Genomic DNA, 19834 nt, shown 5'->3' on the forward strand with positions numbered 1-19834 from the left:
CGCTACCTCAAAATTAGCCCTATCAAATGCATGCATATGCTTGCCTCTTGGATGGGTTATAATACATGCCATTAGTGGATCACTCATTATCATTCAGAGTTTTCTAAAGATATAATAGTTCCATCTCTATGGGGCTCAATTCACAGAAAGACCACAACTCAAACACTAATGAAAGCTGAAATATGTTGTTCAAACCCCTTTCATAAGTTGCTCCGCTATAATGGCGCTGCCAGCCCAGCCCAGTCAGCCTCGCATTTGTCCCTAATCTTGCACATTATTATTAACTCCACTGATTTTTCAGCCTGTGCCATTTCAGGAAGTTTAAACATGACAGGGGCTGGATAACATTGCTCAAAATAACAGCCCTGCGTGTTTGTTTATTTACTTTTTTTTTCAAATAGTACTCACTCGCTGTTACTGCATGAATTTAAATATTCATTCCCTAAGAACAATGTGCACTCTCAGAAGAACTGGGAGGGGTAACATCAGCTCTGTTATCTTTTTCAGACAATCACTACAGCAACCCAGGGCAGGATGTAATGCCTAGATAGGATGTGAATGTGTTTTCCATTCTTTCCCTTCAGCATGTACTCACACTGTTGTGGGTGAGTGAACCTGAAACATCATGTTTATTAGACATCTGAGGCCAGGCAGGAGTAAGCAATCACACAAATTTTAGGCTTTACAGAAAACTATGGGACACTTGTTTGTGCTACCTGCTTCAGGCTAAAATCTAATGCCAGACATTAAAATAACGATTCCAAATTTGAAAACAAATCATTACTTCTTTTTGATACATTCTCATCTAAGAGGAAGCAATTCAGAAAAAAAAAGAAAATGTCTCTGGATCCTTTCTGTGTTTAATGGGGAGAGGGATACATACGTGTGTGAATGCAAGCCCAGACTTTTCAAATCATAGTGGCATGTTTCTGTCAGTCTAACAGATGTTGACTACAGTGTGTTCTTGTGAAATCTGGAGGCAACAAGCAATATAGAAAGAGAAAAATAAGATCTCATAGGTTTTATTTAGCTGTGCTAAATAAAATTACAAATAGTTCTGAAGATGTTCTCATCAAGAACATCTTCATTTTTTTAAGATAAGAAATATTTCCTGATAATGCAAAGTGTACCACTACATTTTTAAAACAGCGCACTCCCACTTTTGGTATTTAATCTGTGATAAGATAAACCTGCAAAACTATAACATTATATTCTGCCAAATTCAGGACTAAATCCCGTGCCTGCAGGCTATGGTGGTTGAATTGGAACCATCTCCAATTCAACCCTACAAAGATGTTTGAACCGCACACCTTTGATCTTAAATGAGGTAGCACTTCTCTCTTCAAGGTTGGCATACATTCTGGGTATCACATGCTACTTTACTACTTATAACCAAACCAAAAGAAAGATGACTTTAAATAGAGGGAAATTAGTCATTTAAGCAGAATGACAGTAGTAAAGATGCTTTAGCCTGTTTCAGACATTACAGAAAACCCTGGTTTCCCAACCTATTAATGTTTGATGTTTGATAAGCTCTCGCAATCTTTATTTCTACATTGGAAAAGGTTGTAAAGAACACTTAATTCTAACCTTAAGCTGACCTCAATTTTCATAATGCTCTGTGGAAATTACAGATTTGTTTAGGTTTTATTATTTTCAGAAAGATACAATCTGAATCATCAACTTGTGATTCTGGCATACTCTATGTGACTTAACCAGCCACTAAAGAAACCACATTTTTCCCAGGTCTTATAGTCACAGTGAACTCTTTCTTACTTCACAGTGCAAATTTTTCATCTCCACCTCATGAGTTAAAAGCCTGGGGTAGAGAGGGCAAGGGAGGCTTTTTCTGTTCCTTCAAAATTCCAAAACGTGTACAAGTTTATATACACATAAGCACTGAACACCAAAAAAATAAGAATGTCCAAAATTTAATGTAGCAAGCTAGTTTTGTAATAGGTTTCTGCTGCAACTGAAAAAGAGCAGAGAAAGTGTATTTCCTGAATACATTCATTAACAGTAATAATTACAGTACTGTACATACAGCTATAGGCCGTTTTATTTTTTAACATGAGTAAAAGCATGAATGAAATTCATAATCAGAAAGCCTATTTAAAGGAAAACTTTGCTCAGTATGTAGATTAACAAGAAAAAGTAATACATGGACAGTGTAACTTTCTTACCTCTGTTGGTATCTGAGATGCAAGTGAATAATGGTCCTAAGTAAAACTATTTGGTTCATAAATCCAGTTCAAAATGGCTCTTTATAATCTTCTGCACCTATTTTAGGGAACAAAATATTTGAAAAGTTATCAGTAAATACAGTAACAAGAAAGGTGTCACAGACTTTATTGCTGAATCCCTATGTTGCTTTTAAAAGGAAAATTTATATATAAAGTATAATTCCCTCAGCAGATTTCATTTATGATACAAATTACCAATAACGTTGGTAATTTAATAAATAATAAATAAACATTACTATAAACCTAATAATTTATTGTGCATATCTACAATATATTACATTATGGTACAATATCAATCTTCTCCCTAAGCTTGCATGATTGTTAACTGGCAAAAATCTATACTCACTTGCTCTTAAAGTACAAACATATTTTTGACTATATATTGAATTCCAAAAAGGTATGCTGCCACATTGCAAATTTACAATTATATGGTGATAAAAAAATCTTTCATGACAAGAATGCATAGGAAGGATTGAGTCAGTTCTATCACTAATTAACAATTCCTGATCAAATATGAAAAAAAGTTTTGCATACACTTAATATTTAGATATTTATATTTGTCCAGATTTGTAGTTCTATTTTCAGAATTAAAACATGTATAAAATTCAGTACATTAGGGAAGATATATCCAGAAAAGTATTAGGAGGAATGCATGCAAAATGGACTTTATTGAAGAAAAATGCACAAAAGTAATTAATACATTCTTCTTCGTGTGCCATATCCATCATTGGACATTGGCGATCATGCTGGCAATCCTATTTTTGTCAACAGCTGCATAAAAAAGTGCTGCTGAGTTTTGTCCAAACCAGTCCCTTAGGTTTTGAAGCCATGATGTTCTTCTTCTGCCTCAACCTCATTTGCCTTTGATCTTTCCCTGGAGGATTAAGTGAAGGATGCTGTATTTTTCTGGGTGTCGCATCACATGTCCAAAATATTCTAACTTTCGCTTTTTAATGGCTTTGATGATTTCCCTTTGCTTTCCCAGGCGGCTTATCACCTCCTCATTTGTGATTTTGTCAACCCCGCTTATATGTAATAGCCGTCTGTAAATCCACATTTCAAATGTTTCTAGTTTCTTCAAATGGTTTTTTTTGTCAGAGACCAACTCTCTACTCCGTAGAGCAGGATAGAAAAGATGTAACATCTGACAAGCCTGATTTTCAGTCTTAGGCTTATGTTCTGACTGCAGAAGACCTTTTTCACTTAAAAATTGCTGTTCGAGCTTTCTCTATCCTTGTCTTTACATCACTGATCATGTCCCAGCTTTCATGTAAATTAAAACGAAAGTACATGATCCTTTAAATTTTTTCTAATGGTGTGCCTTCCGAATTTATCAGTGGTATGTTAATGGGTTGTTTGCTGACTACCATGATCTTGGTTTTTGAGGTGTTGGGCTTCAAGCCTCATTTTTCAGATATTTCTGAGACTCAGTTGATGAGGAGCTGAAAGTCTTCATTCTTACTGGCAAGCAAAACTGTATCATCAGCATATCTTAAATTGTTGATCTGAACACCATTTACTTTGAGGCCAGCATCAATGTTTTCCATTGCTTTGTTGACTCAAAGTAAATATCAAAACAACAGCAGAGACAAAATACAGCACTGTCTGACCCCTCTTTGTATTTCTGCACCATCTGAGTATTTTTGGCCTAGTCCCACATTTGTTACCTGATGCCAATATAGATTGTTTATGATTTGAATGTCCTTGTCATCTAGTCCCACTTGTTTCAGGATTTGTAATAGTTTGCTGTGACTTACTTTATCAAATGCTTTTTCAAAATCTATGAAGCACATGTAAACACTGTGATTGACATCTCTACAGCACTGTACAAGAACCTGAATGCTGAATGGGGCATCTTGTGTACCAAGATTATGTCTGAAACCAAAGTGTGTGTTACTTAAGACACTCCTCAATTTTGTTGTATATTCTTGTGTGAATTATTCTCAGGAATATTTTCAGGGCATGACTCATTAAGCTTATTGTTCTGTATTTGCTACATTTCTTTGCATTTATTGTTTGTGGGATTGTCACAAAGGTTGACTTTAGCCAATCAGTTGGTATATTTCCTGTTTCATATATTCTATTGAAGAGCTGCAGTAAAAAATTATTCCCATTGTCTTCCAGCAATTTTAAAATTTCTACTGGATATCCTCAGGTCCTGTGGCTTTTCTTGTTTTTGCTACTGTTGTTGTATATTCAACCTCCTCCATAATGATGTTTGGTCCAGTTGTTATAGTTCCCATATCCCTAATGTCCTCAATATCATCCCTAGTGTCCCCATATAATCCTTCCATCTTTTTAGTTTTTTATTCTCATCCAAGATGATTTGCCCCTCCTTGTCAACTAAATTGTTGGTTTTCTTTTTATAGACACCTGCGGCTTCTTTCACTTTTTTGTGTAGGTTGAAATTGTCATAAATACATTTTGTCTCTTCTATTTCTTTGCATCTCTTTGCAAACCACTTATGCCAATTGAATTTTTCTTCTAATCATTTTCTGCAATTCATTGTATTTTTATTTATTTTTATAAGAAAGTCTTTCATCCATCAGATGAAGAATTTCATCCATCATCCACTCTTGTTTCTGGTGGTAGCTCTCTGTTTTGAGTTTGTACCTCTACTATTGCATTTTTAAATTTATTCCCATTCACTTCTACATCTTTATTATTTAGGTTGTTGGTTTCTCTTAAATGAATTTCTAGTTCTTCTTTTATCTTATCTCCATGTTTAAGGATGAAGTCACTGTCAATTCTTGGTTTAGGGGGATTTGGGTTTTCATCTTTTTTAGTTTCAGCTGACTTCGGCAAGTAGTAGATTATGATCAAATGGTACATCTGCGCCTGGGTATGTCTTTGTTGATTTTACTGAGTTTCTACAGTTTTTGTTTATTGTAAAAATAGTCAATTTGGTTCCTTACTATATTATTTCGGGTATTTGCCGGTGATTTCCAAGTGTAGAGGTGTCTTTTGGGTAACTTGAAAAAAGTATTCATCACATATTGCCTATGCTCCTTGCAGAAGTCTACAAATCTGTCACCTCTACCATTTCTGGTTCCTAAGCCAAAATTTCCAACTACAGGAGCATTATTTCCTCCTCCCACTTTTGCACTGGAGTCCCCCATGAGTATTGTGATATCATTACTTTTTAGGGTTTTCAGTACACTGCTTATATAGTCATAGAACTTATCTAAATCCTCCTCCTTACTGTCAGATGTGGGAGCGTAAACTTGTATAACATTCATATTTACTGGCGTACTATTTATTTGGATCATCATCACTCTATTGGATACAGGAATAAAGGACTTGATGCATTTATTTACAAGATTGTTTACTATTATAGCTACTCCATTTCGACTATTTTCACCAGAGTAGTATATAGTATAATCTCCTATTCTACAGACTCCATTTTCAGGCCAGCGCGCTTCACTCACTCCCAGTATAGAGATATTATATTTGAACATTTCTTGGATAGCGTTGTGTGTTTTCCCAAATTCATATAGGTTTCTCAGGTTCCGAGTTCCAGGTTCTAATTCACAGTTTTGGATTAATCATGCTTCTAGTGGACCGGGAGATTCTTAACACCCCTGCCCCATTTAAGGGGCGGCCCATTCTCAGGGCCATTGTTAGGTTTTGCCACCATTAACATGATTTTCCTAGAAAATATATAGTGTAGTAGTCTTTCCTTTTCTTTCTAGGCTGCTGTGCACACACTGTTCAAGTGGCTGCTACCACATCATGTACTGTTCTTCTGAAGCCATTCTGACCAATGAGGTCTCTGCCTTCAGTCGATATTGATGAGCCAGCTGCCATTCACCAGTCCTGTTGGTCCATGGGAGGTATTTCATTCCCTCCAACCCACCATTATAGCATAAAAGCTACACTGGGTAGGGGCCCCCAATCCGCCACCCGGAGATGCGCTCTGTGGGGGTTCCAGGCCCCCCCTAAGAAAGAAGCCTAACTACCTGTTTTGTGGAAGAAAGGCAGGATTAGGAATGTTGGGGTGAGGGGGTGGAGAAGAAGCCTAACTGCCTGTTTGGTGGGAGAAAGGCAGGCTTAGGAAAAATAAATAAATACAGGAGTTTAAATAAGGTAAACAGTATGTTAATATTTTACAACTGTAAAAAATATAATTTATAAAGGTTTAATATGTAAGAGTGCATCAGACCCAATATTTTTCCTTTGAAGAGATCAAGTATACAATGAATTAATCTCTGACATGATAAGTGCAACTTGATTACTTTATGCCAATTAATTTTTTTTTCCAAAGTGCCATTAAATCCAAACTAAAACAAAGTGCTGCCTTTTGAAAGAGCTGAAGTGTGAGAAATCAAGGCTTTATTCTGCAGCATCTAATGCAGGAATTAGTTTATAGACAAGTACATATTTTCTGTTTTGTTGATCTGTCATTAGCAATTGATTCAACAAACAACACTGGACTATGGGATAAATTCCAAATGTTCAAACATGACTCCTTCCAATCCAGGAATTTTACAATAGAACAAGCAGTCGGCAATGCCAATTAACTGACAAAAAGAATAATGATAATTAAACTCAGTATTTTTTGGTATCCACTTCATATTCTAATTTTTATTTAATAAGTTAAACTATAGGATTATTTGAATAAACTAGGGGCTCTAGAATTATGTTTTAAGATGTCCCGCCAATATGTCAGCTAGTATTGCTATTGATGGCTGCCATCAGTTTCTGTCAGAATGAACAAAGGGGCTTTTTTATTTGAAGAGAGTGACTAATATGTCTGATCCTGATTTTGCCAATACCAGTTCTACAGTAGATGAAGGAAAGTGACTAAGCTCATTTGTCTTCTGAACTCCTGATCAGTTTTTTTTTCTTTTTCACAGATTTGTTTTTATTTAAATAGATGAAAGATCAAAATCAGAGAAGGGTTATTCTCTCAGGAAGCTAAAAAGATCACTTGACTAGCTGAGAGTGCTTTCACTTTAAATTCCATTCGATTTATTTACATAGACAGATTCATGATTTAAAAGGAAACTAAAATGACCCCAAGACCAACAACTGGTTGTTCTGTTCTTACATTTCTAGAAGAATGGTTGTGAATTAAAAATACGGTGTGAGGCAAGCAGAAATATTGATAGTGATTCCAAGCCAGTGTAATATAATGTGTTCTAAGAAAGTTGGAGCTTCCAATATATCTATAACTACAGTGCTTTGGGAATAAAAAAAATAAAGTATACTATTCAAAATAATGTAACTAGTTTGGAAATGTTAGGGTCACATTCTCAGCTACTATGGATATTTATTTAATTGCTTGTTTGTATCCCGTCTTTATTATTTTTACAAATAATTCAAGGTGGCGAACATATCCAATAGGCCATCCTCTTCCTATTTTCCGCACACCACCACCTCCGTGGAGTGAGTTGGGCTGAGAGAGAGTGACTGGCCCAAGGTTACTCAGTTAGCTTTCATGCCATCTCCAAATGAGATGTTGAATTAGTGTTAATAATCAGTGTTAGCATTCTTTGAATATCTATTTTGAGAAAATTATTCTGAGGACCTCCATACCATCATCTACACTACTGAAAGACTTGCCTCTCTATGACACAAAGGAAATATTCTTATATTAAACAGTATAATACCCAGATTGATATTTACATTTCATTGTTTGCTTTTGCAGATATTACTGCAAATAGATTGTAAGACTTTACGTATCCCTAAGCACAGCTCAGTATGAATCAACCAATATAATTTCCCTTCAGATTCATTTTTTAACCTTTATTGATATATTTATATTTAAATAGAATATTAGCTGGACTAAAATGTATTAAACAAAAATCTTTATAAACAAGCTATAAATAATCCCATTCTGAAAATGCCAAGCATCATTTATATGCTGGTGCTCATAAAGTCAGATCTTTTATTCGGGCCAAAGGCTAAATTAGAAAGTGCACATCCTCTTAACTCACAAACTTCAGCAAAGACAGCAATTTAGATGCCACCAGCTGGGCTTCATGCCCTAACTAGCCAGGCTTGATTTGCAAAGACAGCTGGATGGCTATTGCTCTATCCACATTTACACAGAGAGTAAAGTAGAAAGAGAGACAAAGCTTTCAAGCTGATACTCCAAAATATAATGCATTATGATATATGAACTGCTCTACCTGGCCAGTTCAACTGTCTTGTATAATTTAAATTGTTTTAAAATGTAAAGCAAAGAGATGAGACCGATGCCAATCAATAAAACAATTTTTGACAATATTGCCCATGCCACTCAAAATACTAATAACCAAATACTGATAAACATCAGCAATTCTGCAAAATATAGAATAGCAATAATCTATGCAATTAGACCTCTGTAATACAGCTGTATTACATACTGTGTAACAATGTCCTCAAAGCACCTTACAACTAATTTTTTTTTTTAAAAAGGAATCCCTGCGGATTTTATTCCGCTAGTCATTGCTGATTATAAGGGGTGGTACGCATCTATTTCAAGGCTGTCCGAAGACATTTCTGTGGTCATGTGGCCAGCATGGCATCAAAGAGTGCTGTTACCTTGCCACAGAGTGGTATCTATTTATCTACTTGCATTCGTATGCTTTCAAAATGCTAGATTGGCAGGAGCTGGGGCATGAAGCGCTAAGCCATCCCGCCACCCATCCTTATATATAAATTTCATGCTTCCGTTAAAAATTGCATAAGGCTACTTATTTTGAATATAAAGGCTATAATTAAAATGGTAAAAAACTCAAAAACATATCTAGGGAAAAGAAGCAGCTGTATTCATCCGACCCAAGCAAATGTGACGATCAAAGCCTCCCTCAATAAATACTTCTGCCAGAAGCAAATTCTGGCAAAAAGCTGAGAATTCCCGAATGTTAAAGTGCCCCTCTGATATATAAGACCAGAGAGGAGGACCTCTCAATAATCTTAAAAGCCAGGCAATTTCCTATCAAAAAACATGAATTTTGAAGTATTCTGGTTTCAAGCTTTAGAACAGCACAGTAAAAGCAGCATCTTGGAATGAGTTGCATCTCTGTTATCATGGGTAGTTTAGTGGCAGATGGAATATAACTCTGCCATCTGTCACTATAGTCAGATTTGACTACTCTGAGAATGGGTTTAGATGAAGCTCTACTCCTAAACCTAGTTCCTTAATATCTAAGATACGGTAAATGCCACAGACTAATGCAACATTGACAAATTCTTCAGGAATTTAATTCATGCTCAAGATTTTGTAATCCAGATTTCAACAGTCCATGGAACAACTGCAAGACACACAGGTGGGTTTCAGGAGCCAGGGCAACTGAGATCACATTGCTAGCATCTGATGGAAAGGAGAAAGCAAGGGAGCTTCAGAAAGATATCTATTTGTCCTTTATTGATAATCCAAACTCTTAACTATGTAGACCAAACAAACTCTGCATTTAAAAACGGAAATAATGAACCATTTTATCTGCCTAAATAAGAATTTGTATGCATATCAAGAAGCAATATTGAGCAAGCAAATGGCTGAAATTAATATGAAGACTACATAATAAAATGTTGAACTAGAAGAAACTGAAATTAAATCAGCAGCGTCAAATAAGGAGCTGCTTACTTGAAGGACAACTAATGAAGTTAAGCTTGGAGATGATCCTAACTTGGAAAAACTAAAAGCAATAGAAAAAGAACTATTACTGATAATGTAAACAAAAACTGAAAAGGAACTTTTCCTGACAATCTTGGATAAATATTACCTATAGAGTCACAAACTAACTGAACAACACATGGGAATTGTATGCTAAGAAAAAATAGCAAAACAAGAAAGGTTCTAAGTGAAAAATACTACCACTCTGAAACTCTGAAAATCTATATAATAATGAAATGCCATAGAATCTCAGTATTTTTAGGATATAAATGGGACACATGGATTCAATGGGATTAACATTCTTCAATTTTTAAGTAATATATATTTATCCAATCAGAAGAGGACCAAATTAAATTATAATCCACTTTTTCTAAGGACAATCGGTAAGACCTATTTAAAGTGAAGAGTAACAACACAAATCACATATAATACTTAGATGAAACAGAAGGCAAACAAGTGACTGAATTCTCATTAACAAGTAATAGCTATATTGTTTTCAAAATTCATGAAAAAGACTAACCAAATCCCCTTCATACCCTCATGAGATATTCTTTTTAAAAAATCAACCCAAGAAAACTGCTGAATAAGATGCTAAAAATACCCTTAGTGAAAGCATGACACAAACTATTCATGAAAGAGAGAACTGCAAAATTTGATATCAATAAGTATTGAGATGCCAATACATAATACAGCCCTCTGAGTTAGTGACCATAAAATTTCCAAATAACCCAAATTAGTATAATATCTGGAAATTCCTAGTAGCCTGATAAGCTTTTCCATGTTATTTTACTGTGAATTCAATAATTAGTATGCTCTATGGACATAACATACAGTCTTCAGCTTACGACCATTTGTTTAGCAATCATGTGAAGATATGATAGCATTGAAAAAAGTGATTTACAACGTGTCTTTGCACTTACAACCATCGTAGTGTCCTTTGGTAATCAATATGCATCCCACAATTGCCATTTGCAAGCCGAAGTCAAGGGGGAAGTTAGCAGGGATGGTGACATATCATGGTCATGTGATATATTGCTTAATGACTGCACCATTTAATAATGAATTTTCCAATCCCAACCTGTAGCCACTAGCGGCTTGATTCTGATTGTTGTCAGTACATCTAAGAGCAGTAAATTCCACAGTGAAACCTACATTTTGGAAAATCAATATTGCTGCTATTTTGATATGACTGTATGAACAATAAAAAAAAAATTCAAATGCATGAAATGTGTAGTATTTCTGAAATCTGGATGTTATTTGAAACAGAACAAGTGTTTTAGTCTTAAATTCTGATAAGTAAAGAAAGGGTTGCTAAGTAGTTGCAGGCTTATTATTAACCCGTATGTGCAACTGGTTTAATAAATCTCACAAAATTTTGCTTTCATACAAAATTGCAATGAATTCTTAGCTCAGTTCCTCTCTGGTTGATTAAGCTATTTTGTGGATTCTTCAGTGCTGACAGTTGCTTGAGAGAAAAACAAACGGAAATCAAGATCTCCTAATTACATAATAACATTTTCTTATTGTTTTCAACTCACTTCAGCTTCTGATTAATATTTTGATCAAGCACACAAGCAATGCAGAGCTGCAAGTTAAAAAGGTTGTTATTTTAGGAGTCTCATGTTATTTTGGAAGCACATAAACACATTTGGGGAGCTGAAATACTGCAGACACCTAGCAATTCATGGCAAATTTCCAGGCATCTGAACTAGAGCTTAGGACTCTTTCTAGCCATGCAAACATAAAATGGTTTAACCTCTACTCTTATTCAAACAGGAATTTCTTCATTGTTTATTTTTTTGGAATCAGCCCAAACTTTATTTTATACTGGCATACTTGGTCTCACTTACGGCATAGTAAAGTCAAGAATGGCTATGATACACCTCAGGGGGGAAAAGAATTCACAAAGTAGGATAATTTCTACACAATAATCTGTTGTTAGTGATTGAGTCAATCAAAATGTCAAAGATGAGTGAACTTCTTTTTTCCCAAACTTGGGAGATTTTTTCATGATTTGATAAAAGGCTAGAGGTCCAAATAAAAGTTCCAAATAATTAGGTGCTTAAGGCACTTGGAAAATTGTGTATTTTGTCTTTTTATTACATGTTTATTGACAATAACATTATTAACAGCTGCTTACGTAAATTATCTTTCTTTTATGGATCAGAAGGCAATGTGTCTAGGGATCCTAGATAACCTAAAGTGCAAAATGGCTAGCTTAGTGATTTGTTGCTTACTTTTAATATCTTTATTATCTTACTGCTTCAATCTTTTATAATACTGTTTTACTGTAAGTTGTCTAGAGTTAAATGACAGTGAGATGGGCAGTAAGTAAATTTTATAAAGAAATAATAAATACAATGATACCTTTCTATATTGTAGGAATATGTAATTTACGGCAGGTGCATATCAGAGAAAGTGCTAGGAAATTCTAATCAACCAGCCCCCCCCCCAATACATTTTAAGTTAAGTTCAAAGGACATTTTTTGCCTTCACATACATATAGATACACAAAACAGCATATTTATGCAAATGATAGTCATTTTTGCAAAAAAATATTAATCCCAAACTTAAAATCAAAAACCAGATACATAAGCTTCAGTTATCTGTGCACAACAATATATTATGTGGCCAGGAACAACAAAGCTCTTTCAGACCAGCATATATCTGGTATATGAAACTGTAAAAGAATTAATTAATACATCTTCCTGAATATCAAAAATATTGTCATAATAAAAGCAGCAGAAGAGTCTTATTAATATTTACCAATGTAAGCCATCTGTAAAAAATTTCCTTTGCTAAAAAAGAAGTAGCAGCAGCAGCTACCTAAGTTTTAAATTTCAGTGGGAGAAATATCCTGCAAAAATTTGATCATTTTATTGCAGTATTTTTCAAGTGCCTCTTGCATGAATATAGTACAGTTGGCTCTTGATTATTAAGAAAAGAAAAGATTTCTGTTTCATTGAATTGTTAAGATCTCTACAATAAGTAGCCTTGGGAAGAGGGAGATGATTCTTGGGTGTCAAAAAAAAACTTCCTTATTACTAAAATACAGAATATTTGCATATAGTGTATCCCTGCAATGTTTTTTAAAAAACACAAAAGTAAATTATAAGAGAAAAATGACACCTCTGAGTGATCAGATCTAATAATCTGATGGGCCTTGGATACTTGTGGCACATACACTATAACATAACGTAAACTTAATTTCAACAGATCAGAAGGAATATTGCAGAAATAAATGAAGAAGCAACCTTCTCAAATAAACCATGGAGATAAAATATTTTGCCGCATCAACTTTTATTTGCAGATAGTATTAGCCAAAAGGAAATAAAACAAGAGTTGTGTTTCTTATGCATCTATCGATTTACACAGACAAACCTACCCCTCCCCCCAAAACAAACAAAAGGCAAAGCCTGTCCTATCGCTGCAATCTTACACAACGTAGTATTTTTGTGTCACAAAGCTGCCCAAGACCCTCAGAATCCTCAGAGGTAGCTTCCTGAGCTTTCATAAAATGTATTCTTGAATACATGGCAAGCAATACTATTAAGTGTGTTGACTTGCTGTAATTTAATTTTCTTTAAATCAAATTCAAGAACAGTCTGAAAAAATTATGCTATACGGAGAAGTAAAAGTTCTCTCCACTATCCTTAATGCACTTTGCCATTTACTTCTGAGAAATTATCAAAATGTCACATTGCTAAATATCCTCAAAAATGGATACAACCATACTAGAGATAATACTATGACACATTTGTACTCCTAAAATCATATCCAGCCGGTGTGATAACCATGAAATATTACTGACAATTAGAACAATTAATCAGTGGAACAACTTGCCTCCAGAAGTTGTAAATGCTCCAACACTTGAGTTTTTAAGAAGAGATTGGACAACCATTTGTCCGAAATGGTATAGGATCGTGATGGTGAACCTATGGCATGTGTGCCACAGGTGGCACGCCCCCTCTGTGGACATGTGAGCTGTTGCCCCAGCTCAGCTCCACCGCACATGTCCGCACGACTCCCACCAGCCAGCTGATTTTTGGGTTTCTGTTGTGCATGCGCAAGGGGTGGGGCACATGCAGGAGGCATGTGCGCATGTATTTTTGCTCCCAGAGGCTGCAGGGAGGCCTAATAGGCCCAAAATGGGGTAGAGGGTCACATGCGCATGCATGGGGGGAGTGCAAGGGGCATGTGCATGCGTCGGGGTGGAGAGGGTCACATGCACATGCGCAGGGGGCATGGGGCGGTCCCAAAAGTATTGCATTAAGGGCGCGGGCACTTTCAGCATGTGACAACAAAAAGGATAGCCATCACTGGTATAGGATTTCCTATTCAGCAGGGGATTGAACTAGAAGACTTCCAAGCTCCCTTCCAACTCTATTATTCTATTCTATTCTATTCTAAATACAAATTATTGTATTGTGGTAAAACAAACAATGAAACTAATCTTTTCTTTAAAAACTTATGGAAATATATTCACAAGATAGGGAACACGTAGAAGAACCACCTTCATTCTCCTAAATGTGAATTCATTTGCTTCTCTTCATTGTAGTAGCCCAGGGCTGGGACAGTACAGTACAAAGCAGAGCGATCTGGGATCCTTTGTCTGTAGTTTCCGTTTCCAGAGAAGTTGTGCAATGCTGAAACAATGGCTCTCCTATTGGGCTACTGTTTCATGCAAACTCACTGTACAGCTGATGATTGATGATGGGTCAAGAGGCCAGTAGACTTTGGGTGCATAACGCTTAATGCTTTATCAAAAATGGCAAAGGGCCATGTACTACAATAACACAGCAAATACTTCCTTTTACTGTACTGCAGACAAATTCCTTCCTCTTCGCTGGCTGAAACTACAGCTGGGATTCACGTCTTGCAGTTCAGGCCAGGCAAGAGGAATATAAAGCACATACTTCCTACAGGTAGCAAAACCCACCCTGTGTTATTTCTACTACACTGATACCTACAGTACAAAAGCCAAGTTGAATAAATTAAGCTAACTCTTGACGGTTAAACAAAACAAAGCTACACAACTTTCTCCTGAACACAGCAGTGCTTGGCCTTTGAACGTTATGCCACACTCCAAAAACTGTTTGTAGGGCCAGAACAAACATTAATACTGAATTGCTTGAAAATACAATTCAAATTAAATATAGTAGGTATTACATTTGATTTTCTAGGCAAACATTTAAATATTTGTTTCTTTTTGCCATATTAAAAATTACAATTTGATAGGCCTTTTAAAAGTTTCCAGGGACCATATATCTAAGGCTTTTTAGGTCTTCATAAAGACGGGAGCCTTCAAATTATACATCTGTAAAAGTAGTCTCCGATTTACAACAGTTTGCTTAGTGACCATTCAAAGTTACAACGGCACTGAAAAAAGTGGCTTGTGACCAGTGGGTGGGTTTCAAATTTTTTTAGAACCTCTTCTGTGGGTGTGGCCTGCTTTGTGGGAGTGGCTTGTCGGCCATGTGACTGGGTAGGCATGGCCAACTTGTAAAATGTGGTGAAACTCACTTAACAACGCTCTTGCTTAGCAACCAAAATGTTGGCTCAGGAACTCTGGCATTGAAGTACGCAAGTCTTAAAGCTGTCAAGACCCTTGCAGCCTTAACCCTTTAGAAAAAAACCCAGGGGTGTTCAAACTTGACAGCTTTAAGACTTGTGAACTTCAACTCCAAGAATTCCTCCTCTTGCTCTTCATCTTGATGATGTGCGGATGGGCAGGGGGGAGGGAGCTGGAACCAGTTCTAAACGGCACTGTATATTTGTGGAACCCCTTCTATAGAAGAGGTTAGAACTGGCAGGAACCCACCCCTGCATATGACCATTGCAGCATCCCCATGGAGGCAATGTATCATGCATCATCCAAACACTCTTTCTCGGTCATTCATAAGCATTCACAGTCCTACTAGAAACAATGTACAGTGTACATGCTACATTGGAAGAATTGAAAAATAAAGGTTTTGGAAAGCTCTCATTAATACTATATGAATTACCTGAGCTTTTCTTCATTACAATTTTCCCACTTTTACCATACTATCCCTAAATCAGTATTTTTAATATGCTATCGCCTGGGCTGCAGTTGACATTGAAGCCCATATATCGCTCTCTGAATTCTTGCAAATCGCATTCCATCATTATATCCTCCACCAACCAAAAGTAAGGTTTACTCTCAGAATGTAACTTCCCTAAAGCACTTTTGCTTACATATTTTAAAAATATGATTTTAGAGCCCTAAGAAAAGCCAAGATCATCACATAAATATTCGTTGTGAAAAGTAATGAAACAAGAGTTTTATGATGTTAAAATTTTAAGTTATGGACTCTTTGTTGACTTCTGTGTGTTCACTTAGCTCCTACATCTCCATTTAGTATCAGTGAATAGGCAGGTATTTAGAGCTCTCATAAAAGGAACTGAAAAGTGAGTATCACCTAACACAACTTATAACAATTAGAAAGCTGATGCAGTGGCATTGAAGGAAGAAAAAAAAGGGGGGTTGTCTACTGCCACTACATCTGTTGAAAACTTCTACAACAGCTGTTGGAGTCCAAAGGGTTAGGGAAGGCTTCCTAATGCCATGAGCAGCAAAAGAACAATAGTTGGAAGTTGGAAGGAAACTTGGAGGTCTTCCAGTCCAACCCCCTGCTCAAGCAGGAGACCCTATACCATTTCCAATCTTTTAATGAATTTTCCCAAAGTTCTTCATATTCATTGTGAGATGGTGTCACTTTTGGGTGTTATTGAGGAAAAGGCCCACTCACCTATTAGATCTGATCTCCTGTATACTTAGAAGATGTGGATAGACTCCTTAAAATAATTCAGTCTACCTTATGTCCTTTGGACCCAGTTCCTGCTTAACACCTTCAAATGGAGGAACTGTTGCTTGTTATGAAGGAGGCGGTGATACCTCCCCTCCTGAAAAAAAGTATTGAAATCACTCTTGTTAGACTTGTGTCAAAGTTGCCATTTCTAATCAAGATGGCTGAATGAGAAGTGATGGATCAATTCCAAGTACTTCGAGCCTGACATCATGCTCTTTTTATAGAAGCAACAGCAAGAACACATTATAATCTGTTTCTTGCACATTTCTTCAGTTTTTGCATCAGATATTTAGTTGAATGTAGTGATTCTAATAGAAAAATAATTTATTAAACTTGTGTTATATGGCAAGTAGCACAATTTGGAATGGAGTTCTGCCAGATAAAATTATTTTGTACAGAAGAGAAAGAGGATAGTATTGTGGTAGCCCAGAGGTCTTACAGTAATACCTTAGTTTTTCTGTACTATTTTCATACTTAGTACAAAATGTTTTATCAAATACCATAGTAAAAGATTTTTGGATTGTAGTAAAATATGTTTTGAGGGCATGATTATAAGCATATCTACTCAAACATTCTAAGACATTAAGACTGATTAAACACAACCTAAATGCCTTTAAGACCGAACTACAAATGACAGAATAGTTTATATAAAAATCTAGATAAAAGATAGGGAATCAAGATTTATTAATTAAAAGCAATTAATTTGAATTGATGAAAATGTATATACCGTAACATTCTCCAATTGAAATGAACAGATTTGAAGAGGCTTCTCACAAAGCTCAAGTATTTGTTTATAAATCTTTAAATTGAAACCAGGAGAAAGAAAAAAGCATGTCATTTAAGGTGAATTATGACTAAAACTGCTAATGTATTCTTGATTTATCCTTTATCCTGAAGTACTTTATTTCTTAAAAATCAAGAGAATAAGATATTCACAAATATCATTTCAAATTCTTCTCTAGCTAATCTGCACAGGCTGGGATCTTTGGAATCAACAAAATATTCTAGAATATATTATGGGCTCTCTCTAATTTCATACATTCTCTGAATCCAAATGTTTCAGATACCTTAATCGCCAATACAATATCTAGGTAATTTTTGCCCAGCATTTTTTGTATATTTCACCATTTCCTCATTTGTACCTTATAAATGCAACCACCATTCCTCATCACTACCCTGCAATGACATTTAGCGTAAATTTAAAAACTACTTTGATGGGTAGGGACCAGGATGCAATCAAAATAGAACTGTACCTCTCTTATTTAGGTCTACTTTCTGCCTATATTATAGTCAATGGCATTTTTCCAGCAGGACTGAACTGGATTCAAAATTGTCAAAGCATGCCAAATTTCATACTCCAAAGAACAGTTTGTATATAAATCAAAAATACAACAAATGAGCTATTTGGCCATTATTATGTAATGGCAGAGGGACTATCAGGCTATGCTTTCAGTCAAGAACATCCAATTAAAATAATAAAGGTGGTTCTGATGAACTATCAATGCTTTTCAATATCTCCAATTTTTAAAAAAATCAACAGTACAGTATTGACAGTGCTTTCCTGAAAGTGCATTAAGGTTATTTTAGAGTAAATAAGGGGACATGGTGGCTCAGTGGCTAAGACGCTGAGCTTGTCGATCAGAAAAGTCAGCAGGTCGGCGGTTCGAATCCCTAGCACCACGTAATGGAGTGCGTTCCCGTTACTTGTCCCAGCTTTTGTCAACCTAGTAGTTCGAAAGCATGTAAAAATGCAAGTAGAAAAATAGGAACCACTTTTGGAGAGACGGTAACAGCATTCCATGCATCTTTGGCATTTAGTCATGCCAGCCACATGACCACGGAGACGTCTTCGGATAGTGCTGGCTCTTCAGCTTTGAAACGGAGATGAGCACCGCCCCCTAGAGTCAGAAATGACTAGCACATATGTGCGGTGGGTACCTTTACCTTAGAGTAAAGAATCTTCTATGCATGTTTATTTGGATGCATTTACAGATGTAAATGTCAGGTTTTGGGAAAAATACCGTAAATCACTGTTGTGTGACTGCAAGATGCTACAAATTGCTGTAAATGAGACTATTTTCCAAGCACCTGAAATGAGGGTCATGTGACTGCAGATGTTGGGGGTGACTGTGGAAGTGTGTGTGTGTGTGTGTGTGTGTGTCTTTTGGATGGGGGTCCAAAATGATTGCTAAGCAGTCAAGAACAACTGTATTCTTATTTGCTCCAGATGGTAAGACTACAACTATTGGGATGAAACATCAGGTATATAGACACAGACTAGACTATGTTGACAGCAAGAGCTGTCAATCAGTGCAGTAGGTTACACTAGAGCGGTGATGGCAAACCTTTTTCGCCTTGGGTGCCAAAAGCACACACATGCTATCGCACACGCTCGCATTCCCTCCCCATAATTAAATGCCCCCCTTCTGCCCCACGCATATCTTTCCTGGAGCCTAGGGAGGGTGAAAATGTCCTCCCCCGCCCCCTCCCAACAGGCCAGAAATGGCCCATTTTCTGACTTGAGGTGGGCTCGGTAGATCCACTTTACACCCTCCCCAGGCTCCAGAGGCTTTCTAGGAGCCTGGGGAGGGCAAAAATGGCCTCCCCCACCCCCCTGGAGGCCCTCCAGAGGCCAGAAATGGCCCATTTTCCAACTTCCAGTGGGCCCGGTAGATCCCTTCCCCCCCCCCAGGCTCCAGGGGTTTTCTAGGAGCCTGGGGAGGGTGAAAACAGCCTCCCACGTCCCCCAAAGGCCAGAAATGGCCCGTGGGCCCAGAAGGTCCATTTTTCACCCTCCCCAGACTTCAGAGGCTTTCCAACGCACTGTCAGGGGAAAAAACGCCTGATATCTGAGATCAATGGACCGTGGCTGATTCCCTTCCGCATATCTTTTGAGATATTAAAAAAAAAAAAAAAAGTCTTTGACAAGTATATTCTAATTAATAAACAAACTTTAATACGAAAATAATAAAAGTAAATGAAACAGAAATAACTAATGGTTACATTTTGATAATGAAAGCTACGTCTGCCAAGCTGGCAGCCGAACAAAGAAGAAAGGAATTTTGGAATGTGTAAACGCATGCGCAATAAATCACTTTCAGATAAGAACTTTTATGACCTGCGCAATAACTCTTTCTTAGTTTAACTCTTGAATGTCA

General features: G+C 36.5%; 1 protein-coding gene across 5 annotated transcripts in view; it reads right to left on the bottom strand.

The window, feature by feature from the left end:
* Nucleotides 1–19834, bottom strand: part of HIVEP2 (HIVEP zinc finger 2) — a 159099-nt gene that overhangs the window by 53143 nt on the left and 86122 nt on the right. For all 5 annotated transcript variants that reach the window (XM_081942641.1, XM_081942639.1, XM_081942640.1 and 2 more), the window contains one exon: nt 2184–2280. The gene's annotated coding sequence lies outside the window, so the exon portion shown is untranslated. The remainder of the gene's footprint in view (nt 1–2183; nt 2281–19834) is intronic.

This window comes from Natrix helvetica (genome assembly GCF_964273705.1).
Source record: "Natrix helvetica genome assembly, chromosome: 2".
NCBI lineage: Eukaryota > Metazoa > Chordata > Lepidosauria > Squamata > Natricidae > Natrix > Natrix helvetica.